This window comes from Pseudopipra pipra, chromosome 4 (assembly GCF_036250125.1).
Source record: "Pseudopipra pipra isolate bDixPip1 chromosome 4, bDixPip1.hap1, whole genome shotgun sequence".
Taxonomy (NCBI): domain Eukaryota; kingdom Metazoa; phylum Chordata; class Aves; order Passeriformes; family Pipridae; genus Pseudopipra; species Pseudopipra pipra.
This window is the reverse complement of record NC_087552.1, coordinates 34,488,867-34,516,592: the sequence shown is the minus strand read 5'-3', so window position 1 is coordinate 34,516,592 and position 27,726 is coordinate 34,488,867. Positions and strand designations below refer to the sequence as shown.

General features: G+C 34.1%; 1 long non-coding RNA gene across 2 annotated transcripts; it reads left to right on the top strand.

The window, feature by feature from the left end:
* The first annotated feature begins 21,353 nt into the window (after positions 1-21,353).
* Positions 21,354-26,222, top strand: LOC135413852 (uncharacterized). Of its 2 annotated transcripts, none has more exons than XR_010430438.1 (4): positions 21,354-21,509; positions 21,826-21,942; positions 23,836-23,997; positions 25,947-26,222. It is a non-coding gene; the product is annotated as an uncharacterized LOC135413852 (long non-coding RNA). The 2 variants fall into 2 exon arrangements; XR_010430439.1 differs by lacking the exon at positions 25,947-26,222 and adding an exon at positions 25,249-25,444.
* Positions 26,223-27,726: the final 1,504 nt, after the last annotated feature.

Sequence of the window (27,726 nt, the reverse complement as noted above, 5' to 3'; positions counted from 1 at the left end):
TATTGTTTTCTTTTTTAACTTTTTGTGATTAGGCAAATCAAATGCATATCTTGGAAAGCTTTTTTTGGTTATGGATATATGAATTATATTATTGTTGTGTTTTAACCACAGCTGGCAACTCACCACCCCCACCAGCTTTTGGGATGGGGAGGAGAATCGGAAAAAAATGTCAAACCTGTGGATTGAGATAAGAACAGTGTAATAATAATAATAGTAGTAATCATGATGATGATGATGATGATGATGGTGATGAAATGGGAGACAAAAAAAAGAGAGAGAGAAATAAACCCAAAAATGACAAGTGATGCACCACCCTCTGACTGATGCTCAGTCTATGAGCAGTGATCATCAACTCCTGACGAAGTCCCACCAGTTTATAGACTGAGCATGATGATCTGTGGTGTGAAATATCCCTTGGCCAGTCTGAGTCAGCTGTCCTGGCCCTCCATGATCCCTCGCAGCATCTTGTGCACCTCCTCACTGGCAGAGCATGAGACACTAAAAAGTCCAAGATGTAGAGTAAGCACTACTGAGCAACAACCAAAACATCTGTGTGCACAGTATCAGCTACTAGAAGGAAATTAGCTCTATCCCAAGTGAAACTAGGACAATAACAAAAGAAAAGGCAGAAAAGCTTTGGATATTTGTATGGAAATCTGTAGCACACCTAATCTTTTCTAAACCAAACAAAATTAATCTAAGTATACACAATGTGGAGCCTTTAACCGAATGGTTCAAAGTGTTATCTTGATACACAGTGAATGTATAAATATAAATAGTTTTAGAAATAGGCCTTCAGGGATTTAGCTGCAAAATTTATCTAACGTCAAATTGTCCTTGATCAGAAACTGTTGCATTGGGAAGCTGGAGGGGGGGGACGAGTGCAGGAAGTAGAGCAAAAAAAGAAGTAACATAAAACAGAAATGGTCTAATTATACTGATGAAAAAGTAATATAGATAAAGAATTTTCAACAACTACAGCAATAAAACACCACAATTAATTCCAGAACCAAATATACTGTTTTGGGATTTTCTGTACTGAAAAAGGCCAATAAACTTCTCAGATAGTTTTCACAAGACAAGGCAAAGTGGGTTCCTATCTAAAAAAATAGAAATATTTCTACAGTATATGAATGTACCAAGTATTTCATGTGACTCTGTCACAGGTTAGAGCTATGCAGCTCTTCTTTTTTAAACCTGTCATTCAATTTTAGAAAATAAAAATATAAGGTTAGGGTTTTTTTGGTTTGTTTTTGTTTTTTGGGGAGGGTGTTTTTTTTAGAAAGAATGTTCAGAAGAAGAATCATTGGATTAGCAGCCCTTTGCTTTCAGTCATTGCAAAATAGGTGTTAGGAATTCCAGGTGCCTGGAATGTTAAGCTGGTCTTTTGGAAAAAAGGATAACATTTTACGTATCTCTAAGAATAGGGTACCCTGGAGCAAAGCTATATTTCTTCAGTTGGAGGATATATCCTTGTAGATTTTTAGGTAAATTACATAATATGTATGCACTGAAAAGGAATTTGTTACTGTCAATTATTAATCCTGATGCACAGGTAGTAAAATCTTTTTATGGAATTATTCAAAAACTAGAATTGGAAAAGAGAGTCATTGCCTCAGAAAATTATCCTATGCCACTAAATTCAAATTCTCAATAACTGAATAAGAGATAATAAATTATCTCTTTCAATATATGTTCTATTTTAGATATACAGACTCATTGTAAGAGGGGACCACATTAGCTAAGACTTAAATAGTTTTTTATTGTTCTCACTTGAAATACTATGGAATTATTAATCTTGCTTTACCCTACAAGCCTTGATATATTTAGTGTAATGATTTGCTTTTACATGAAGTAATGTCATATATTGACACAGCGTGAAAGTATGGAACACACCACCAAAATTACTTTGCATCACAGTTGGTGCCGTTGACTGTTAAAGGTGGATCTGCTTTACTGTGGGAAGGTCTAGCTAAGAGTTTCAGTATTGTTAATTAATAGAGTGGAGATTTTCTAAGCTGTCTAAAACTTAATGTTGTTCTTAAAGGTAAGTCATTAACAGATTTAAGCTTATTGAAAAGTAACTTGACCAAATACCTCAATCCAGTGAAAATTATTTTCACTGTAACATGCTGACATCTGACAACAGCATAAAACCAAAACTGAACATGAATATCCGATATTTTTCTTACAGGTCACAGTAGTTATTAATTCAAATTAAGAATCTAAATTTTTTGTTATCATAATGACATTTGTCACATTAAATATCTCTGTTGGAGACATCTGCTTGAGACAAATCTTTGTTTCCACATTGCGAAGAGAACTCTTCATTCCTAGTAATTAGTTTTCTCAGATTTTCCAAAAAATTAAAAGGAATTTACGAGAATAATACCGAATTTGATGAAAAAATCTGAATAGTTAATGTCCTTGTTTTCTGAACTAATCAGTTGTAGTAATGTCATGGAAGTATTCTTATGTTTGGAAGTTCTGACTTGGGACAGCTCAAAACTATATAAATACATATATAAATTATGACTGCCATAAATATAGAATTTTAGGTCACCTTTTTTATAGAAGTTTGGCCATTAATTTAGTATCAGGGTGATAGATTCACTGGTTGAGCTCCTGCATATATCAGATAAGTATTTGCAACCGTATTTTTTTTAATTCCCCCTCCCCTGCTCACCCCTAGTTTGTAACAGTAGTCACAGGCTGTATGTGCAATAACAATTGGGAATGTTAAGCAGCTAAAATGGGTTGTTAATTTTTTTGAGTTAATTGTCATACCAAACAAACCCATCTCCTGGCAGTAAAAAAGAATTTGTGATCAGTAGTTTTCAAATTCACAGTATCATTTTGAACAAAGTCATATATAGACTTGTCAAGGCAGGGCAAAAAAGAAGATGAAAAAAGAGAAATACAGACATCCTTGTCATCAATGCATTAGCAGTTAAATAGATCAAGCCTCCCTGAATAACTGAGTTCTTGAATTATTAAAACATCTTCTTACTTTCCTTCAGAAGATGATAGACCTAATTTAAAAAGAGATATTAAATTTGAAGTGATAGTTCTTAACATCTTTTGTTCTACATTAATATGATTTAGTGATATTCATTCTTTCTACTATAGCATGTTATCTTGCTTAAAGTATATGGAAAGAAAATTACTTAATTCAAAAAATGTTCAAATTTCAAACTCCTGTGATTTTAGTGGTATCCATATCTGCCCAAGAGACTTGTCACCCTAGGTTTTCCCTATACTTAGAGAAGTGGAAAGCCCTTACCAGAGGGTGATTTGTATGCTCCAATTTGTCCTCTGAAATAATGTCTCTCGTTTTGCTACTAGTAAAAGGAGCCTCAGGAAACCAGCTTAAAATTAGCCTCTGTGAATAACCCATCAAAACCCAAAGACCTTATTTTCAAAGGAACTCAGACAATTAACAGATTGAAATGTACTTATTGAGTTGCTTTTAGTGTTCTCTTAAGCATTTCACATCTTAAGAGGAAAAATTCTTGAGCGGAGCAGTTAGTGACATGAGTTTCACTCAATGTTTCACACAACTTGAATTGTGGCCTGTGAAATGAATTATTAAGATTTTTTTAATAAACAATTATTTAAAATTATACTAATGGTTTAATATTTAAGATTATTTTTAATAATTGCAGGAATGATATATGAGCCAATAAACAAAGTAAGCAGCAAACTCACATATATTCTTAACTAATGCAAGCTAGACTTTTCTTTTATCCTAACCTTAGTGTTTATAGATTTTACAGGTTTTGGTTTTGCTTTCATAAATGTGGAACAAACATAAGCGATCTCTGTTGAAAAGAGAACTTAAAAAATTACAAAAAAACCAAGGTAAAATTCTGTGCTGCTTCTATGACAGCAAGCATTGAACTGAGTATAAAACAACATCCCACCTCTAAAGCAAGCAGAAGATTTAAAATATATATATAGTATAACACATAGAACATAGTGAATATGTATATATTAGTAAACATTGTCACATAGCAGTGGTCTGAGGATAATATAAAATATTCTAATATTACAGATCATGATAAAGAAAGTAAAATTCCTATCCAGGAAAAGATGGAAAATTAAACCAAGCATGTCTGAGTCCTGATGGTCAAAAAATCTATGAAAAAAATGAACAAAAATGTAAATATAGACAGCAGGGTCATAGTTTCATATATTTTCCCAAAAATCTGTAACATATAGTAATAAAAGTACTAGTTATAAGGTTAAAGTTTCAGCAAATGTAGGATGAGAGCTTCAGTATACTTTTGGATAAATTTCTTTAAAAAAAAAAAACAACAAAAAAAAAGACCTAATGATAGAAACAAAACCAAACCAACAAAACCCACTAAAACAGATCAAATTTAGCAGAAGATGTGACTGCATAATATATTGAGGATATTTTGTAATCGCAATATGACCTCATAGCAATTTTCTTATGGGAAAGATTATTTTGCTCCTTTAAGTTATTTTGTGCTAACATAGGCGGTGATTAGTAATAGGCACAAGGAATAGAGACTGGGGAGAGTAAACAGTGGACCACAGAATGGATCGTGTCTTTGCACTCTTTCATTTGTGATTACTAAAGACAGCACCTAGAATTCATTCATTTCCAGTAGCACAAGCAGAAGATACCTCCCCCCACCCTCCTCAATGTGACTGGGTTATGCTGATTAAAAGATTTGTGCAATGCATGCTATTAAACAGATCCATCATTATAACACAGAATTTTTTAATACTTTGATCATATTGAACTATCACGATACATAGCAGCACTCACCATCCAGTTATAGAAATTCAGAGGAGAAAACACTGATGGGGTGAAGGAACAGGATGATACTTCCAAGGAGTACTAATCTACCTTTCAAGGTTCAGAATGTTTTTCAGTCAGAGGTGGTATTTCTATATTTAATAGTCACTAATGTGTCTTTTCTCCAAGTATTTGTCAAGTTGCCTTTTCAGGTCATGTAAACGTGGCTGTATCCAAAACATCCTGTAGAAAACATCACTCCATAAAGGCAATAGGTAACTTAGGAAACTGTCTTCTCTTTGCTTACTTTGAACTTCCTAAATGATGATTTTTCCAAGAAAAAAAGAGAGTGAGCATTTATTCCTTCTAAGTCCCTGCTAAGGAAATCAGAACAAAGAGAATTCATACAACAGAGAAAAGGCTGAATACCTGGGTCCAAAAGCTCAATTGTGTAGAAATTGTAAGGAAGTCAAATGTAACATTCATTCATGGCAATATACAGACATTGAAATATCACATCTCATTCTGGGCAATTTAAATAGTCTCGTGCAGAGTATAATTTTTAACACAATTTTCTAAGAATGAGACTGAGAATTAATTTAATTGAACTCAGGTTAAATTACTTCAACTGAGATAAGATGAATGTTGATTAGCAGAGACAAATGCCAAGTCTGTTAAAGTAATTCAGACTTAACAAGAAAACATTTGTGACATATTTACTGAGGCAAAGTCTCTTGAAACAAGATTACATGTGTTATTTTACAATACTGAAGTTTAGGGATGTTCAGGACCTTATGTGAGCGGGAATTGCTGAAAAAGAATATAGAGCTTAAAGTTAATATTTTGTTAATGTTCATGAAGTTAGAATCTTAAATTGTACCTACAAAGCCAATCAAGTTAAATTGTGCAGTGTTATCCTCTAGTTTTTAATGTAAAAATGGAACTACAAACATTGAAACAGTAAGCATGGTCTGTCAAAAGAAATTTGTTTGTTTCACTGGATCTTTAATAACAACAAAAAAAAAAGACTTTTTTTTAAGGTTGTTGTATGACATACAACAATATTTATTCCTCAGATTGCCAAAGCACAGCTCAATCTGCAATAAAATTTAAGCTACTAATACAAGGGAATTACACAAAATGAATAACTACTGAAATTACAAAGATGGTAAAAAGATCTATTTTCAGTGTCTCAACCCACTGAGGAAACTACAGAAGAAGAAGGGAGCAGGAGGGAAGGAAAGCAACACAACATAATTGCATTTTACCATGCAGCTAACATATAGACTGCCCAGAGGAAAACTTTCTGAGTTTTAGAAGGCAAAATATGCTCATTTAAACTCTGGCCTTATATTAAAGTTGTGACATTCTTGTCCTATACAACAAAATAAAAACATATCAAATTTCTCTTTGTAGGGATGATCTTTTTTTAGAAATTAAAGCTGCTATATTGAAGATTTGTGAAGGTGCTTAAAGAACACCACAGATTTTAATGAGAGAAAGAGAGATTAATTTTATTGGCTGAAAAAACCCCTTTCTCAGATTTTTTTTTCTGACACATTGGAGGTATATGTTAGTTTATTAAATTTTCCTTCTTATTCCTCCATCTTTCAGTGGTAGAATCTATGTGCGTGAGGTACTTAAACACTGTGGAAAGGATTTTTCCAGTCAACAGATTAGGTAAGAGTGTTTAAAGGTTTTGGCTCATGCTGATGAAACAGTCAGCAAAGAAATAAATGAAAATAGAGGATAGAATGGCTCTCACAGAATATTACTGGTGGAGTGGACAATGAGGAAGAGGTGGATAAAAGAAACAGTTTGATCAAAAAAAAGTTTTAAAGGTGATAGAAAAGGGTCTTCTTGAATATTGTATGGACTACATGTTCCTTATTCACAGAAGTTTAAAACAGCTGGCCTGTGAAATTGGCAGTTATTAGCAAGGATTTGTAGTGAATCTGCCAATTTTGAGTGGCGCCATATGACAGGAAAATACAATATCTAGCTTATAAGAAAGAAAAACATGCAGCTGCAAGCTGATTAGGCTATCCTCTGTAGCATTCATGACTTATGAATAAATACTGAAAGTAAGTAGTCAAGTCATGCCTGTAAATGAATAATTGTTGGAAAATAATGCATTGGTTCATCAAAAATAGATTGTGTCAGACTAACCTTGTATATGTCTTTGATAGGACAAATGATTGACTGTCTAGACGGGGAAAGTCAATAATTTTATCCTAATTTCAGTAAAACATTTGATATAATACCATGTAGAGAACCATAGTGATTCAAGGTGGCTAAGGAAGTTGCATTGCCTGATTTTAAAACAGAGTATTATTATTTTAGAAAGGATTATGTAACATTGGTGACTGATTCAAGTGGTTCCTTCAGGTTTGTGCTCATTGAATAGTTGTTACATTTGTTAAATAGATTAATCATTTTTATTAATTTTTTCTTAGTCTGAACTCTTTTATGCAGGCCTGCTTATAGAAACAAGGAAAAGGAAGGTTAGGGATGATTATTAAAATATATTGAACAGAAAATTTAATACATTCCTTCAAGATCATTTTTTTGTCTTCTTGCATCATCTTCACCTTTTATAAATTATGGGAATTACTGACATTACATTTTCTCTATTTAATGTCAAATGAGTTCCGTATGTTTTACTGATAAACAAAAAAATAAGAAGATTAAAATGAATATTCTGGCAAGCAGGGCTAAGATTTGTGAAGGTTTACTTATAAGTAACTTTGAGGATCTGCATAGTAAAGATGGCTGTATCTGTGAAAAAGTCTGCAGTATCCCACACTGATTTCAGACTTTGCATAGTGTCAATCATTATAATCATCATATGGGTCTCAATAAGAATACTTAACTTGAAACTTTTTTGTGAGCCACGTGTAATTTAGTTTTTTGATATTATGGGTTATAAGTTACTCTGGACTCAAAGAGACAACACTGTATAAAATGAGAAACTAAATTATAATAGTAAGCCTTCTGGATTTGTATGCTCTTCTTAGATGTAGATTTAAGCTATGTTCAATTTTTTTAATTATTTTTTTAAAATTCCATTACAGTGCTAACCAATCTAAATCTTTTGCTTTTAGACCATAAGAATTCATTAGAAAAACTGCTAAATCTAATGGACAGATTATAGAATCATAGGAAATTTCTGTAGGTATCTAACTGGGCATATATGTCACATACCTCATCAAATATGGAGGAATTAGGGATGAGAAATGGAGGAGGGAAATGATAGTGGAAAATGGTCAAAATATGTTCACATCAGAAAAATGTAAAATAAAGAATCTAGATGTCACGAGCTTGATGTGGTCAAAAAGAGTTATTTGAATGTTTCAGAAAATAGTGAATTCAAGAGCACAAATTTGAATGACATATCATACTGACTTGCACATTTTTCAAAAGATTATTTGGGGCTGTAATTGTATCTTCAATTTTGCATATGTTGAAAGTAAAAATTGCTACCTGTTAATGTGTGATTTATTTACACTATAGGACTTCTCTGTTTAACTATTAGGCATATCAAGTTCAGATCCACAGACTTCTCTATAACCTGTTCAACTATTTACAATTTTTTTCCAAGATGTCTACTGGGCTATAGGCCTTCTGAATTTCTATTTCAACTTTTCAGAAATATAAGATTGGCCTGGAATTAGTAATTCTAGTTTATAATTGCTTTCTTGTGCAATATACTCAAGATAACAACAGTCAAGCAGAAAAAAAAAAATCCTTAAAAAATTTCTATTGAGTCCTGTCTCGCTCTATATCAAAGGCGAAACAAGTCCACTCCATACTTGCCTTTATTCCACATAAGTATTAAAAAGTTGTTTTATAATAATAACTGACAAAGTTATTAAAATTAGTACTATAAAAATAAGATTTGTACAAGATTAGTTCATATGAGCAAATTAGTTTAACTTTCCTCAGTTGTTACATGACTGGAATGCATTACATTAGTGTGATTTGTCAGTATGAGTAAAATGGAAGGTTATTTGTGTAGAATGGAGGTACTGATTTAGCTAAACTTACATTTTCTCATTGATAATACTGATCCAATTTATATCCTTGGGTGATTTTCTATGTGGTCTAATATTACTCAAAAGCTACTCATTCATAGAAAATACATAGATGAATCTTCACCTAGAAAGAACTTCTGGCTGTTCTCTAAATTCTAAAGTGTTCTTGGTAAGAACTGTTTCCAGACTAGGCTTAATTCTAATTCTAATTCTAGTCTACTTCATTATAAGCAAGAAAAATCTTGACCATTATTATGACAAAGTAAAAAATTCTCAATGAAGAAAATGGTGGGTTTTTTGTGAGGTACACAAAGTTCTCATAAAGTATTCAGATAGTACTACACCTGCACTACACTCCAGTATGGTTTACTCTATTGCCAAAAAACACGACTAAAAAAAGTGACTAAACCCATAACTGAGATAACTTCCCACTGAGTTTGCTTACCTAGCTTGTAATAAAAGGGAATATGATAGTGTTCTCCATGTTAAACATTAAAGTTAAATTGAATAGTAGGATAAAACAATCCAAGCTCCTGTCAGCATGATGAGAAGGACTTGGATTACACAATACTACTTTTTTGAGACTGAAAACACCATTATTGTAGCTTCTTGTGTTTCAGAGAAGTCTAAACTTAGTATGACAGAAAACACTTGTAGGTCTTCTCTCAGGCACAGATATCCTAGTAGGATGGAGAGGTAAGTCAGGTCTCTTGCAGAGAATAATTACATCTTTTAAAGAAATGATAAAGAAGATTGAATAGACTGCCAACAACATGCTAATCGCCTGCAATCTGCTACCAGTAACTGTTCCCCACAGACCATAAAAGATATTCTGATTTGACTTTTAGATGCCTGGCCATCTGTTTCCTGAACATCTTGTATTAATTGCCTGAATGGATAGATATTTGGCAAACACATGTAGCCCACCTAACCTGTCCATTCGTTCAGATGAGATGCATCATTAGCAGTGCATTATCTATCGTCCACAGTTGTTTCTCCCTTTGACAAGTCCATAGTAATTATGTATGCGTAACATGCAGCCTGTCACATCAGGAAAGTCAGTTGTCAATGCTGTCTCATATTTATGTAATCTGTCTGTCAAATGATTACTCATAACAAAAAGAGACAGTATAAGTAGGGGCATAAGTCTCTTGACAGTTAATGAAACTACACAGTATCTTATGTGACAGTGATGTTTTTCCATACGGAGGTAGCCCTGTTGTCTTCAGCAAAGCTGTCTATTAAAATGGAAGAAATACCACTGTTGCCATTGGTATAGTTAGATTAACATTGTGGAGTCCTGGTCATTGATTTCATATGCTAGATATTACTGTGAGAGGAATAATCAGTAGCAAGCTCTTGTTATCCTCTCTGTTTCAGCTGAGTTTGATGCTGCAGTTAGATGTAAGACATAAAACCACACTGAAATGAACATAATAGTTTTTGTTGGGGTTCCTCTCTTTTAAATAAAATTATTCACTTCTCTAAATGTTTATGTGGACCATAAAGCTTCATTTATGAGTTCAGCAAAGCATTTAGTAGAATTGTCTATTTACTTTTAGAAAAGGAAACAAATGGGGAAAGCTTGAAGCCCAGAAATGTTATCCTCACAACTGTATTTGGTAAAATTTGTGGCATTCAGATCATGGATACATTAGTGTATGACAAATCATGTTATAATCATGATTTGAACTAAATTAATTCTTCTTCCTTGATCAGTGCTAGAAGACTTGCAAAGTGCTAATGCAAGTGGAGAAGTTTGGTAACAGAATTTTTGTTAGCGTTGTTAGCAGTACACCAGATTTCTTGCAACTAAAATAAAACTTAGGGGAAAAGATCAGTCAGGTATATTTCACAAATATCTCCTGAGAATTGAGGCATAGTGATAGAAGTGCAGATAGTGAAAAGATTCTATAAGATCATAGGATTGATTTAATACTTCAGGACAAAAGGATTGCTTCTATGCTTTTCTTGTTGTCAGTGAACATGTGCATCAGTTTTAAATGAGGATCATTTAAAAGAAAGGAAAGAATCAAACTCCAACAAACTGCAAACCAGAAAAAATGCGCTGCAGATGAAAACCAGTGCAAATATAATGTCTCTCTTCTTCGTATTTCTTATTAGTGACTGTCTTAAAAGTATTTTCTACAATTTATTTTATTTTATTAGAGTTTGAGGACTGTATGTGAGCACACTGTTCCCTGATTAGCTTAACCTTGAGATCTGGTTTTTAAAAGCGTGGTGTGTAACACTCCACATGAAAAATCCATAACCACTACTAATAATTGATATGAAGGCTATTGCAAGTGTTGAACACAATTTTGACCTGAGAAAATGTGTGGTGATATATGTGTATTTTAAGGGACCTCTTAAAGTTTTTCTTCCAATGTTTATTTGGTTAAGGTATTCTCCCAAAGGCCACATTTAATATTTTATTTTGGTGTACACTTTGCATACCTACAGTCATGTCATTTGTACACATTACATTCTGTTACTGTTATGTTGTACTATTTTTTAAATACTTTGCATTTTAAAAGGACTCAACACTGATCAAGTATCCCTAAAACAGCTTTTGACCACTCTTTTACAAAGTTTTTAATCATGTTGGATAATTTCCCTATTTCTTCTGATTTCTCTTCCTTCCTTTCTCACTCTGTGACCTGGTATCAACTTCAAAGCAAAAGACTTGTGAGGGACTGAACAATGGTGTTATGTTACTACAGGTGTACCTGATCTCTTTTAATTCAGTTGAAATACGTCCACTGTTGTGCAGATGGGAAGGCAGGCTTGTTTTGAGCAAACCTTTCTCTTTTATCTTCTTTGAAGTAACTTCTGTAGGCAACAGCAATGAAGTCGAGGTACCAAACTGTGCTTCATGGGTGAAAATAATCCTGAGCCCTTGGGCCAACAAATGCTGTCAGGATTTCACAGCATCTGAAGGCACTGTCCATGCAGTGTTCACAAAACCAGTGTGACATCTACATGAGAGATCTCTTCAGCGTGGCAGAACCTATGATTCTCTTAGGTAGTTAGTCATCATCAGCTAAAAATAAAACCTTTAAACCAGTTTAAGAAAAAGATATAAACACAAATGTAATTTTAGAGATGGAATTTGAGGATAAGAATTCTAAATTTTAATGCATTTAGGAAGTAGTTACTGGAGGAAAGCACACACTTTAAAGAGAGTGTTTTCTTTCACTTCCACATCTTTTGATGGAAGTCTTATAAAAATAATCTTAAGACATTTTAAGTTGGAGATAGTAGCAGGCAATACCATACTGGAAGAGTTCACCATGCTCATCTGGAGTATTTGCATCTCCTTCAAAAACACAGCTCTTTGTAAATTTTCTGTCCTTTCTTTTATTTTCGTCTCTTCTTCCCGATATAGACAAAATAATTTAAAATTATATTGTCTTTTCATTCTTGCATGGATGAGCTGGCATTCACTGAGTGACGGTATCTTTGTGCTAGTCTCAGCAACAGAAATCCAGAAAGAAAGACAGTAAGAGAAGAGAACATGCTGTTTTATTATGAATGTAGTCTGTTCTGGTTTTGTTCTGATTTACAAATTCCACTTCTGTATAGCTTTCAATTTCTTGAGGTAGTCTAGATAGATGGAGAAGGATGCAAAGCAGGAAGGGGACATGGATCAGGAGCAACAGATTAGTACCAAATATGCCTCCCTTATGCTCTAGAAGGCGTGCATGCTTGCAGAAACCAGCTCATGTGCCATGTGAGTAATTGACTTCGTGGAGCGAAGCTTGGAGCACTCTTATATCAGGCATAGCCTAAAAGAGGCAAACAATGACCATACTCGACCATAGAAGTCCAAAACTATGCAGGGTACTGGCAAAAGAACTTTGGCAGAAAATGTGCCTCAGGAATGCATTCACATTAAGTTCAGTGGTGGAAAACATCTCACATCTCAGTGAAACTGCTTTTCATTAGGGCCAGAAAATCATTTGCACAGGCTAAATGACACACAGAAACATTTTGCCTGTGGGTTAAGGGTGTTCTGGCATAAAAGAAGTCAAAACGACCCTCTGCAAAGTAGAAGTGTAAACAAAGCCCAAACACATCAGAAATACTTGTTTTGAAAAGCACAGGCTTATAATTAACTTGTTATAATCACTTAACTAAATCCATTTTTTTCTGTAGCCACATGATTAGAATTCCACAGAATTCTAATTCACAGAATCCACCGGGATTAAAGTACAGTATGCACATGTATGTATGTTTTGAATTGGTATGTATTTTATGATCTAGTCCTATCTTACCATGTTACTTCATATGGGTAATACAGACAGTTTCAATTTTTAAGATATTACCTAAACCCCCAAATTTTCTGCCATTTTAGAGCTGGAAGCCAGTCTCAGTAGCAGTTCAAGTCAAGTATAGACACTCCCTTGGCATTTCCAAGGTTCACCTTGGTAATTCACAAAGCACTTCAGGCTATGAGCCTGATAAACAAGAATCATTATTAAAAACTGATAAAATTACTGATAAAATTACTATTACACTTGAAAAAACCCAAACAGCCACCATTACAGTAAGTTTTAAAAAGAAGATGCTTTTCTTATTCCAGAAAAAATAATAAAAATTCAAGATTCTAGTGTTGGGGGGGGGAAGGAGAAACTAGAATTTATATGACATTTGTAAGCTGTTTCCTTTTTTTTTCTTTTGGTTTTTGTGAGGTTATTTTGAAAGGGCACTGATTGCTTGTTCTTAAAAAGCATTAGGAGCAGTTATCCTTATGGTTGGGTGAAAGAATATATAAAAAAGTCCATCTCAAGGTAGAAGTAAAAAAAAATCTATAGAAAAAAGGCTTAAAACCCCATATTTGATTTCATTTTAGTACCATTTTCTTTCTCTTTCTCGTTCCAAACTTTGGGGTTTAGATCAAATGTATAAAACCCCTTAATATCTTCCACATGAATTAGCACTTAACTAGTTGGGGGTTTTTTCAGCTTGCTTTCTTGTATTAGTTACAAATACGTTTCTATGATAATAAATCTGTAGTTAGTTCATAATCTCTAGCTCAAGAGCATGATATCTAGTGAAAAAGATGCTTAAAATTTTAAAGAGGAGGCAAATCCCTTCACATTTATTGTTTGCACACTGTGCTATCTGTGATATAGTATTTGTATCAAATTTTCTGTTAGTTACTATAGCAAATTTGACATTACAACCATCTCAAGAAAGTGTTGCTGATTTTGAATTTATTAAATAACCACTATTTTTCTAAGTATTACCAATAGTTTTGTCAGGTTGTTTCTACTTAAATAGATTTTTGAAGTCTTTCGAGTCCCTCATACTTTCGTTTACATAATATATTGAATTATATACCTCTTTCTGTCACTAATTCACTACTGTTTGTAACCTTTCAGTGGCATATAGATATGAATCAATCATGCAGTCCGAGGGAGTTTGGTTTTAAACCTCACTATATAAAATGCAAGGGACTTTAAAAAGAAAGAAAACCATGAAATTAGGCTGCCTGCACTCTCTTCTCTGTTCTGGAGAAATACTGACAAACAAAGAATACCTTAGTAACGGCTGTTCAAAATAGACACAAAGAGAAAGCAGTGATCAGAGAAGCAGTAATGAGTTGGGAATCTCAGCTGCTGTGAATCAAGTACTAAAACTAGCAAGACTGATAGATCTCTGTCTTTATCCTGAACAGCTAAGCCTTTATCCCTGTTGGAAAACCTGCTGTGGTGCTTCCACAGAGGAATGCTGCGCAAACTAAGGGGATGACTGCATAAAGGTGGGCAGGACATACTAGGGGAAACTTGGAGAGGGGTGGAGAGGGGTACTCTGGCTTTGAAGGATTTGAAGACTGCACAGAAATTATTATTGGATGTTTAAGTAGAGAAAAAAAAGCTTCAAAGTGAAGAGGTAGGAGTGAACTGGGATGGAACAAATGCAGAGCAATGAGGGGAAAGGGGCATAAAAGAGGCCGGGAATGTGTAAGCAGGCTCTTGGTCACTGTGCTTGTCTCACCAACCCTGCAACTGATCATCACCCCTCATTTCGTGGTTAACCTCCCTTTTTAACCATTCTCTGTCTGAATGTACTCTCTATTCTGCATGTGTGACTCAGTAGCAAAATTCAAGGCAGTCTATCTGGCAACCAGGAGAAGTCTGGGTGATGGTTAATGGGGAGACCAAGGGTCTTGGAGCTGGCTAACTGGAAACTAGATCTGATAGTAGGACCCCAGAGAGATGGAGAACCTGGGAGTCAAACGCTGATGGGATCTGGGAAGGGTTTTTCCCCCAAGAGCTCTGAGAAAGGATTGAGTGATTATTCATGCAGTCTCTGTTTTAAGTGGGTGTCTGTGCCAATACTTTTCTCCTGTCTGTTGATCTGTTTGTAAGCAGTTGTGTTTGCACAGACCTTTTGTGTGCCCATGAGTGAGACCTGGAAATAGGACTGGAGCAGATCCTCTCAGTCAGCTCAGGAGGGGATAGACCACCTGCATCCTTCAAGCCACGGGATTTGGCTATATAAGGTATGTCTATTAAATACTCTAAGTTTACCTACTAATCTTAATATTTCAAAACTGTAGGATCAAAACTCTAGGAGATTTTTCTCACAGTGGGTGTGAGGGTAGGAAGGGATATGGAGTTTTGTGTACTTTTTTTAGGGGGGGAGTATTTTTTGATGGAGTTTTTTTCCATTTATTGTATCATTAGCTTGGACCATAGCTGGATGGGGTTAAGAGAGGAAGAGTTATTTAAAGGCATTGAGCATGGATGTGCAATTATGTGTTTTGTTATCTCAGTGAAAAATTCATGTTACACTTGGACTCAGTACAAATCTTGATTGTCAGGAAGTGACCTGAGATATCCTGACTCATCTCCCTGCAGGTCATGTTTTGGCTGGCTTTGATGTTTAGGGTACCCAGCCTGCAAACCTGGACTGAAGTTTTGCCTTTGGAAAAGTGATTCTGTTTCAGGATTCCTTTACTTTTTCAATAATTCATGGTTCACACATTACAGTGTCATGTCTTATACCACAAGTCTGAGGTGCAATTTTGTTCCCATGAAAAGTTGCAGACCAAAGCACTTTCTTTCATGACTGTGATAAAGATAAAATACTGCAGGGCAGGTTATCAAGGTATTGAAAGGATTAAATGAGGTTAGAAATAGCTTTGGGGTTTACTTTGTGCAGGAAAAAAAACTTCTATGAAGAAAAGAGACTAACAAGTTGTATCACCTGCAGGAGAGCACATTCTTTTTTGAGTCTCTTGAGGCTATCATAGAACCTTACTAGGGCAAAACAATAAAGATAGAGAAAAAAATATTATTGATTTAGATTTGAAGGGAAACATAAAACTTGAAAATATTTTATATCAATGTTTTCTAAATCCTACTACCAAAAGTTTCGACATGAAAAATAGTTTTTATTACACTAATATTTTTATTTGCTGTTTTTACCTATTGATAACATTCTTACTTTCCTTAGTAGTTGGCCAGTTTAAAAAGTACTCCTCATTTACACGGTGTTTTTTGTAAATGTTTCTCTTTCAAATGACTTGCAAACTAGTGATTTCAAGAGATTTGCAAAGTAGAATTAAATTTCAAGCAATAAAATTCTAACTCAAATATTCACTGTAATATCAACTAATTTACCTAATCAACTATTTAACTAATTACTAACACAATGAAAGTTTACAAAATCTACTCCCCAAGTTTATGTTTTGCCCAGATGGATATTGTGAGAGGAAGTATCCCATAATTGGAGATGTCTTCCCGGGAAGAAATCTTGCATAAGGCTGCTGTTATGTGCCATTTTTTGACACAAATGGAAAGCACTCCCATTTTTTTGAGATACTAATCCTCAAGTGCAAAAATGCATCAAGCAACATTCAGGCACAAAATGTTGATCTAATAAGATATACTGTCATCTGATCTTGCAATATTAAGCTTTACTTAATACTTTTCTCTGGCTTCACGTCCTGTGCATCAATTCACTTTTAACCAACTATGTTTCTAGTACGTCTCAAAGTCTTTATATATACTACCCCTCAGAAGTCCAGAATTCTGGAATTCATCATTCTCCAACTTCAGCACATTCAAATACTGTTGTTGTCTATGAAAATGTATAGTCCTGAATATCTATTTCTCATGGTCATATAATCCCTTCTTCGTTCTTTGCTCTATGCAGATATGATCATATAATTTGAGGCCTCGAAAATTGTTATTGGTTTCAGAGATTTCTCTCTTACTATTTAAGAAAAAATAAAATTTCACAGCTGATAACATATTTTTAATCGAATACCTCCTGCTATGTCTTGAATACCTCCTGCTATGTCTTGTCTTAATCTAAGTTAAAATGCAGTAGGTGTTACCTCATAATCTTGTGCCCTATTCCTTTACTTGCAAAGAACTCTCTTATTTAAAAGACCAAGATCTCAGTTCTGTGTGACTTTAAAAATAAATTCAGTTTATCTCCTGTCAGTGATGATCTTTCTCAGGGAAAAATTCTTACTGTTGTACATGGAGCTTTATAAATACCTCCTGAACTGTAGGTGTTTTTTAAACGTTGAAAGAGACATTAAGTCAAAATAGAAATTGATCACAAAATGGAAATTGAATTTTAGTGGAGGCAATTGAAAAGAAGATAGAAGGACCTCTGTACAGGAATAATTAGACAATTACAGTGAAATATCATAAATGAACAAACCAAGTGACGAAAAAATCATGTAAAAATGTCAAGTATCAGTGTAAGTTTATTCTAGATTCCTCTTTTATCTCTTAACTGCCTTCATTACTGTTGCCTGGGACATAACATCACATAACAGAGGATCACAATTTTTTTGCATACTCAACCCTCACAAACCAGGAACAACTCTTGTCACCCCGAAGTTTAGTAAAGAGAGGCCATCTCTACAACAACAGGTAACACTGCCATGATATTGTGGGGGAGATAAGAACATTTAAGATAAATAAAATTATATGAAATATTCTTTTTCATAAATGAAGACAGTTTAGAATAGGGAAGAACTAATGAACTGTAACAGGTCTGAAATTAGCAGTCATATCACACTGATGCTGTGACTGGTTGTGGTTCAACTAAAACAATGTTACTGAAATACTAGCAGGAGATGTAATTGAAAATCAGTGCTAAAAGAGAAAAGATATTAAGAAATTTTGACAAGAGAAGAGCATTTTTTTCCTACGGCAATAGTTCTCAAACAATCGTGTGGCAACAGTTGACATTAGGCAAGCTGGTACACAAGGAAGTCTTGACACACCATATAGTGTGAGCTCTGCTGTCTCTGATTGATGTATCCACTAAGGCAGCTAAAAATATTTTCCTGCTATCGCTTTTCTATGTAAACAGCTGCTGTAATTGATAGTGATGACAGCTAAGTTGGGAAAACATTCATGAAAATTTTCTATTTAACAATTAATCTATGTTGCTGCTAAATACACCTGTTCCTGCTGCTCTAAGTTGGTTTTCTTGGTGGTATGCTGATTGCAGGTACAACTTGAGAGGCTTGAGAAGCTAAGTTCTGCTTCGTGTGTATTTTTTATCCTTTGGAGTTTGTGAGAATAATCACCTTTGACTTATTTCTGTGATTCGGTGAACAACCTGCATTACAATATTCCAACAGAGACTTTACTTACAAAAGGATACAAATTGTAGTTAAGTAATCAGCATGTATTCATTGTGCTTAGTCCTCTAAGCTTCAGGCTGAAAATAGCTCAAAAATAACAGTATTTTGTAGGAATTTTCCCTCTTTTCAGTGTCTCTATTGCTTTCTGATAATTACCGAAACAGCAAATCTGTTTGTCTGAAATACTGGAAGGATTTGTTTTTGCCTGAAACCTTGTTGATGGATGCAATAGGTATCTAAGGTAATCTGCTAGCAACATTTTCTTGTAATATACTATTCTCTCTCTTTTTTTCAACTAATTTCTCCAGCCTAGTAGTTTCTGATGTTATTACTAGGCCTTGGGATATTTTACCAGTGCAAAATAATAGCTGCTGGAGAAAGAAAAGCAGGTCAGCTTGCTTCCAGTTGCATTTGAGGGGAGGGGGCAGAAGCAATGCATTTTCTAGTGCTTTCATCAAAGTGTATTAAAGGTCTCAAATGATATAATTTCTTAAGAGATTTCCTTAAGAGATTGTTTCAAAGTTAAATATTTTGTATGACCACATGTTTAGTTTATTTTCTTTCTTTTTATTTTACTTTTTTTTTTCTCCTCTCCTGGGCCCTAGTCAGTCTTCATACTCACATGGTCCTCTTAATCTCTTCCTTGCCTTAAGCAGTGAAAGATTTACTTCCTTTAATAACAGTATGTTATTGTCCTAAACCATCGCTTTTTAATTTCTATTTTAGCTGTAGTATATGTGTCTTCCTTTTTCCAGTTTCTAAAGTAGCTTTCATATTTTGGCTTAATGTCATTTTTTGAATTCTATTTGAACTGCTAATGACTTATTGTCAAGGTAATAATAGGATTGTACGTGGGATCCCTGCCATGCCACGTATGCAATTACTCTTGTAATCTGCACCTTATATTAAAATCTAAGAGAATTATCTGGCTTTTATTCAACCAAAGAGGTTCATTGCCAGTTCTATTACAAATCTTTCTAAGTATCTTCTTTCTGTTAAATAGCCATTTATATTAGTTCTGTATAGTGGATCAATTCTTACAACACTGTAGAATGCATGGCTAATGGAGTGGGCCTTGTGAAAAGATCATTTATTCAGGTTTTACAGGGAATCTTGTATGTTTCTTGGTGTGTAAGATATTTTAAAATAAAAGTAACAGTAAATATTAGGAAGCTAGCAGAGAATATTTTCAGGTCTCATGAAATTTTTCTGATAATATAATCACTAAAGACTTTGTAACTGCAATTTCTGAGTGTAATTGTTAGAGGTTAGAATCAAGTATTTATTTTAAATATATTGTACCTAACAACCTTATTTTTCTAATTATCAGTCTTCATGGTACGTTCAAAACACTGATAAATATTTGCACCATATGGTGCAAGTACATACCATATGTATGGTATTCCATTCATACTCAAAGTTGTATCCCATCAATTAATGATAGTTTTACATTACATGATAATCACCATAATGAAATTTTTTTTCCTCATTTTGATACAAGCCAAGCAATGTGAACTTCCATACATGCCTCACTTCAAGTGCTATTCAGTTCCACTGATTTTCTTGTTTTATTCATATTCGACAAGTACTTTTACTCTTTATAAGACAGATTTACTTGCATTTTTAAAAATAATTAAATAAATGCAATTGACAAGATAATTGTTGTAGATTCCAGAACAATTATTCTACTTCATTATAAATAAATAAATATTTCCTGGTCCAGTAGCATTTTACAGAAATAGTTGTGTCTGGTTCCATGCCAGTTCATGGAAAAATCTATTTTCTTAAGACCATTTTAAAGGAAAAAGGTCCTTAGGCCAAGATTCAGGCTGAGAAAAAAAATTGAAAAATTATTTGTGGATTTTCTGTGAATTTAAGATGTACTCTTTGGATTGAACTGTGTAGAAGAGTCGACTCTGTACATTTGTGGAATTTAGGGAAGAGCTGTAAAGAATTTCTTATTTGTAAAGGAGACCTTTCATGATAACCATGCTAGTCTGTGAATGAAAATTATAAATTCCCTCCTAATGATCCTATTTGTCTTCATGAAACTACAGGTATTAAAGGCAAAAGGAAGATGAGCTGCTTCTAGATTTATAATGTCAAGGAGGGAGACATCTAATGTCATGGAGTAATGGATATAAAAGGTTAATCTGGGTCCAGAAATCCAAGTAGCATAGTAAAAGCAATGATTGCTAACTTCAACTATTTCAAGAATTATGTATTTCAGAAACTTTTCATAATCTTCATCTTCTTGCAGTGCTCAGTAGAGAAGGCAGCAATCTTCTGTGTATGTTAAAGCAGCTAAAAACACTTCATGGTGAACTACAGAATAATTAATCATACCACGGGATTTGGAGTTTTCAAAGGCATGTTCCTGAACCAGTAATCCATACCTGAAAGAGTTTTCTGTGGTTTTTTTCCCTCTCATAAGCTTGGTTCCTAGTACCCCAAATCTGCACATAAAATAATAGAACTTTTGTTTTCATCTTGCGTATTTTCTGTTTCAAATCCTTTTATACAACTATTTTTTAATTAAGTTGCATATTGAATTACTTTTTGGCACAGGATGATTTTGGATCCTGATTTTTTTCAGGTTAGTTTATATGAACATAAATAGCAGGGCAGCACTGGAGTGAGTGGACACTGACTCAGGACTTTAGATCAGCTTGCTATTTTCTTAAAAACTCTGACCCTTCTAATATAAAGGGAATAAATTTATTTCTGCATTTTATGTCCTCAGCATATCCGTCTTTATTCCATTTAGTCTTCACCAGAGGTGTTCACCAGTTGATGCACTTGCTATAAAACCTGAGAATGTAGCAACATCCACCAAAACAAAAAAGCTCCGATCCCTTCGCTCTGTAATTGGTTGTTGAACTCAAATACTGTAAAAGGTTTCTTTTTTTTCTCTCTAAAATAATCATGTTCCTTATAACTGAGAAAAGAAACCAATCTATGTGACAAACAAGCATAACTTCAGAAATTCACTGCAGTCTACAAGTCCAAAATCCCAAAGGGACTCAAAGTGGGCCTGAAGACAGCAGAGGACCAGTGAATTAAGATAGGAAGCATTTTTGTGGTAAGCAGTCATTTCAAGCTTTTCTTTCCATTTTTCATACTCTGGGTTTAACGTTAAAAAAAAAATTCACAACACATTTTCCACTCAACAGATCTGATTTTAAATGATTTTACTGCTGTAGTGGATGAGATTTAAAAAACATCCAGTACCAGAATAACAGAGGTGTTTATGCTCTCTGGCAAAATTTAAAAAAAAAAAATATAGTATAAAGGAAAATTGTAATGTCACAATGTTCATATGAAAATAATTTAGGTATGCTTTAGGTCTTTACTGTTTCTATAAAAAGCTTATAATTGTTCATCCATTGTTTCTGCAGTTTAAAGAGTAAAAAATTAATAGAAACTAGAAACATTTGTCTGGGAAAAAAAGCAATGCCTGGAACACTTCCATGGAATTAAATTCAAGACCTGATTTTGATGGAAGATATCACAAGGTAACCACAACAACACTGGCTAATTGGGAATGTGGAGATCAGAAGTGCAACCAAATATCTCTAAGCCTTCAGGGACATGAAAGTGTATGATGTTCACACAACCCTAAAAAATTGAAATTGGGAACTGGCTGAACAGCAGGTCCCAGTGGGTCGTAATCAGTGGCACAGGGCCTAGTTGGAGGCCTGTCACCAATGTTGTCCCCAAGGTTTAATACTGGCCCAGTAGTATACTTTAAACTGCAGAGAAAACTCCATATACTTAGAAGTAAATAGGTTTTTAACATCATAGAGTGATAATTAGTTTTTCATATAATGGAACCTATTGAAAAATAAGACTCTTAGATTGAAACTTAGATTTAATCTAAAATTGAAACAACAGTCATAAATGCTGCCCGACTTCACCAAAATAAAAGTAGTAGGACAGATCTCTAGGGCAGATTTCTGACAGGTTCAAAATCTTTTTTTAAGCTCAGTTGATTTATTTTTTTTGAGTTCAGGTTGCTGTTAATAGACTCACATCTATGCTATCAATTTTCTCTATTAAGTCCTTCCTTTCATTATTTTTTAATAAAAAGTAGGTTTTAATTAGAAAGTCCATTAGTCAGAGTAGAATAAGAAAAACTTCACAAAACATTTTAAAATTAATCATTTAAAATTTATAACTCAGCTATTGTAACTGTACCTAAAGCTATTTTTATTCTGTGTGTCCAAGGTATAACCTTGTACCTATTACCTTTGTGCACAGCATGTATTTCTTATTCTCTTAGGAAAACCATTATAGAAACTTAGCTCTACTTTGACAAATTTTATTTTATTTTATTTTATTTTTAGGTTTAGAACCTTCATCTTTCCCAGCAGAGGGAACCACTTACCTGCTCTGCGATTACTGCCTCTCTTAACAGCCCTTACCTGAGACATTGTTGAATATGCTTTCTCTCCCTCTCTTTTTCAGTTGTGTAACTTAAAATCGGGTCTCTCCTTGGCTCTTAATCTATTAGGAAATATTGGAAGTTTGTGGAATTTCAAATTACACTTGATTTAGTTTCAGTTGAAGTTTTATTATAGTAGTTGTCCTGAGATGTTATAGTTAAGGTACATAAAATATTAAGCTCAAACAAATGGAAAAATGGTAGATCATAGTATGCATGATTTATCCTGTTGCTTATTTTTCTTTCTGTTTTTGATTTGCACTACTGTTGCAGAAAGTTTTATCCCCATCTCCTATAGATTCTCAACCTCTCCACTTTAGCAGCACTATTCTAACAGCTAAGATTGTTTACTTCTCTGTTCATTAGTTCTTTTTAAAAAGAATAAAATGACTTACTTCTTAAATTTCACTTTTACCCCAATTATCATCAATACCAAGTCAGTGTTTTTAGCAAAATTCAGGGAATTTCTCTTTATTACAGCCGTGCTTGATATTGTAATCTAAGGCATAAGCCTAAAGGCTAATCAAGAAATGAAGACATTTAACTGGATTGAATAAAGCTATTTATATATGTTTACACCCAACTATAAATTTGGAAGCAAGGATATTTCAATGGCAAAAGTCATTCAGGGAGAACGTTTAATTTGAGTGAAAATACAGCCATTTGATTGGGGATAAATTATTCTAAGAACAAGAGTAGAGTACAAGCAGGTTCAGTCTTTCCCTGTATTGCACCTAACAGAACAATGGTGATGTGGTGGCAATTAATAGTACTTCCCACAACTCATCAAGAAGGAAATAATAACCTAATCTGACCTTTACAAAAGGAACAAGTGGTCAAAGTAATTTTGTTACAGTAAAACAGTAAACTAGACTATTGGAGAATTATGTCATGGTAATTATTTAGGTTGTTAATGTGATAAATTTTAATTATCAAGATTATAAAAGTTTCTTTATTTCCATAGAGAAGGTGCAATGTTGAATACCAAAAGATACTCAGCTATACTACTTAATTGGAGATGACTTGGAGTAGAATATTCCTGAAAATTTGAAAAGAAATAAAGAAGCAGATGGAGATTTTTCTCTGCAGAGGTCAGGAGTTCAAAGTAAAAACCCTTCTTCAAAAGGTGAGAAAAAGTAGACAGGATTTTCCTTAATTCTCTAACAAGAAGTGGCAGGGAGCCAGGGAGAAAAAGAAGGAATTTTTAGTGATGAGATATAAAGGCAGACTGAAATCAACAACCAGGATGTACACAGCAGCAAGTGGCTTTCTTTATGTGTTTTATTTATGTCTTTGTTGTTAAACAGAATTCTAGATTATTTCTGTTTGTGCACAGAAAGGAAACACAGTTAAAATAGTATTGTGCTAGTTGGGAAGATGAGAGGATGAGAAAATACAGCAGAAAATGGATGGATAAAAGTGAATTTTACTGTGGACAAAAACAATAGTCAGGAAGCAGGCTTGGCAACTTCATTGAACATGATGAAGTTATTAGAAAAGGATAAGAAGGAAATCAATGGAAATCAGACAATACCAAAGTAAGTGAGGTTATCAAGCTAAAAAATAACATCAAAGGCATAAAAACCTTACAGAGGTATGTCTGTTCTAGAAGCTGAAATCAGTAAGGTATTAAAGGGACTAATATTGTAGCTTTTATGCCAGAGTGATAGTTACGAAACATATATTTGTAGGGCAGTGAAAGTGCTAAGACTGCTATTTCCAGTATGGAGAGCAGGAAAACATTACAAATCATATTTTAGCCATGCAGAAATAATATCAATGAGATAGAAGCAATAGAAGAGTGGGAGGAGTAAGTTGATTTTTATTCTGTCTCCTTGTTCTGTGATATTAAGGTGAAATTGTCATTTTACCTGAGCATCACGTTACCTACAGAAACATTGTGATAGTCTCTATCTTCATTGTCATCATTTCGTAAGGAGCATGATTTTTTTTTTAAATCCATTGGTGAGCACATTGCTGCAGCTGTAGCCTTGGTCTGTACCTTTGCACACAGAAACTATGAAAGTGATTCAACCACTGCTGCAGAACAGAATTGCTTAAACTTTCTCCTAGAGAAATTCCCGAAAAGGACCGAAAGGGTTTAGATTAAAAAATAACTTTCTTACATTTCTATTTTGAAATAAAAGACTATTAACTTTCAAAAAAAGTTAAAGCAATGAAGAAACAGAACAGAAATAGTACGTTAATGTGCTGCCCATTTCATCCCTGTAGACTGCAACTTACTTTTGTGTTTCAGTTCGATTAACTTGTTACTGAACAGCAGCAAAATTTGATCATTTACTCTCAGCTCCAGAGAAGCTTTTTACTCTGTTTTTGTGGTCTTGCTGCCAGACTCATCCTCTGTGCTTCCTCTTAGCCTCTGCGTGAGCTCCAGCCTTCAGGCTGGATCTTGTTTGCTAGCTCAGCAATTTTTCCATCCCTGAAGACACTCAGCAGCTCCTGGTGCCATGAGTGGCCCTTCCACAGGGTTCCTTTGGAGTCAGCCTTTCCTTAAGGCAAGGACAGACATATACTTGGGAACACTGACATACAGATTGACCAAAGATGGTCAAGTGAGCATGTACAGTTGTCTACTATGCATTAAAACATTGTATGTTTCTTGATGGATACTTGATGTATTTTAATAGATTTGTTTCTATTTAATTCTTCAGCTGCCTTAAAATCACATTACTTATTGGACAAGGCTTGATTTGAATTACTGGGAGGCCATATTTTATTAATAAAATGTAGCTAGTAAGTGATTCAAATTCATTTTAGCTTCTGGCTAAAGTAACCCTGATTTCACGGTGGTCGTTTTGCACGCAGTAGCATTGAAATTCTCTTCCTTACTGGAAGCATATTCTAGGACATGTATCATAGAATTAAAATTTAGATGTCTGGGCAGGTTTTCTAACAAAGGACTAATACTGTACACTTTTATTTCTTTGGTTTGCTCTTATATTGCATCCTTGCTAGTGCTACTTTGTAAATCTTTTATCAAGTGCTATAGTGGTAATCCCCTTCCCACATGTCCTTCACAGTTTTGAGTGCTTTGCTTGTTTTGTGCTCTTGCAGCTTCTCTTCCTACAGATTAAGCCCATTACATAGAAGCAGTGGATAGCAGTACCTGATGATGATGGGAGGACTCAGAAAAAAAGAACATTTTTGTAAAGCTAAGAATCTCAGGCAAGAACGTAATTTCAGTGTTGAAAAAACACCAGTACAACAACCCAAACCCATAAAGCAAAACAAACTAAAGAAATGGTAGCCAACTCAACAAACCAATACTGATCTAGATGGATAAAGAACTAATACTATCTAGACTGAGAACAGTAACTTTGCTATAAATCAATAAACTACATTCTTTTAGTTTTTTTTTTAAAATTTTTGTTTGATGTATTCCTAAAAATGGTTCTCTATAAAAGTTCACTGAGTTGTAAATATTTGGCATAAATTGCTTCCTTTCATGGTTCATCACAGTGGTGTACTTGAATGGTGAAAAATAAAAAATTTCTGTTACTTCATGGAACAATCTCCATGTAAAATGGTTGACAGTATAGTTACAGAAAAAAGAAATAGAGGAAAATAAAAACTGAATTGAGTCGTCATTGCTATTAAAAGTGTTGCAGATAATATTTATTGGAAAAATAAAAATATTTCAAAGGGTTATATTTCACTGCATATTAAGATACAGTCCAATGGTAATAAGAGGGACATGAGAGCATGCTCTAATTTTTGTAAAATGAATAATTCCCTAAAACAACTAGAAATTATAAATCTCTCTCAGCAATATGTTTTGTATCTTGTAGATCAGAAAATTCTCTTTAGTTGCATGACTTCAGTGCTAAAGAAGCTGTAAATAACAACAAAAAAAAAAAGGAGTCAGAGAGTAGAAGAAAATAATAAATAGGAGAAACTCATCATTTTTCCTTCTAAGCCTGAATGAGGGTTGGTGTCTATCTAGGAGTCAAGGTGCTCGAGTTCTCATGAGGCAAAAGAGAGTAAATTGCCAGTTGCAGACAATGTGAATGCAATTTTACAAGAGGTGGGTGAATAGAGGACTCTCTTTGTGATTGATTGTTTTCTAAACCATCGAAAGGGTCTGAAATAGGGCAGCCCAGGGGTACATTTTGCACTTTACACATTCTGGTTTTGGCCATGTCATTTTCATATAAAATTCATGGTAAGGTATGTTCAATGTTTTTGTTAATTTTATTAAACTTTCTATTGAATTTGTCTGGGGTTTTATTACTTTATTAATTTTCTTTCTCTGAGGAAAGATTTTCTGGAGTATGGTGGCTCTCTGCTCTTATTCCTGACAACAATGAGAAAATTGCAAGTGTTGCCCAAATATTACATTTCACTTATCTGCGTGGATAAGCAGCCGAAGTCTCCAGCCTGCTCCACAGCCTTATAGAATTTCTACAATGTTTGTAAACTTAGAAAATGTATGTTATTGTTTACAAAGTCAAATATGAAATGCGGATCACATGCTAATCGTAATTAATAGTGTTTAAAGAGCTATAATGTTTATTTGTAGAAAATCAAGTGAATGAAATTGAAATAACTTGGAACTAGCTCACTTTCACTTGTTTACTTTCTGCTTCTTCTTGGACCAACTGTTCCTGGAAGTTTGGAGGAGTTAATAAAATTTAAATTGGAGGTGCTATACTTGATTAAGAAAAAAAAAAAAAGTCTATGTTTTCTGTGAACTGGATTCAAAGACAGTTGTGGTAAATACATTTTCACCCAGCTGATCCAACTTTGCATATTGCCTTTTAGCCTGTTCACAGGTTTTTTTCTCTGCAATTAGGCAAGTGTAAAATCCTGAGGACAATTAAAACATTACCATAAA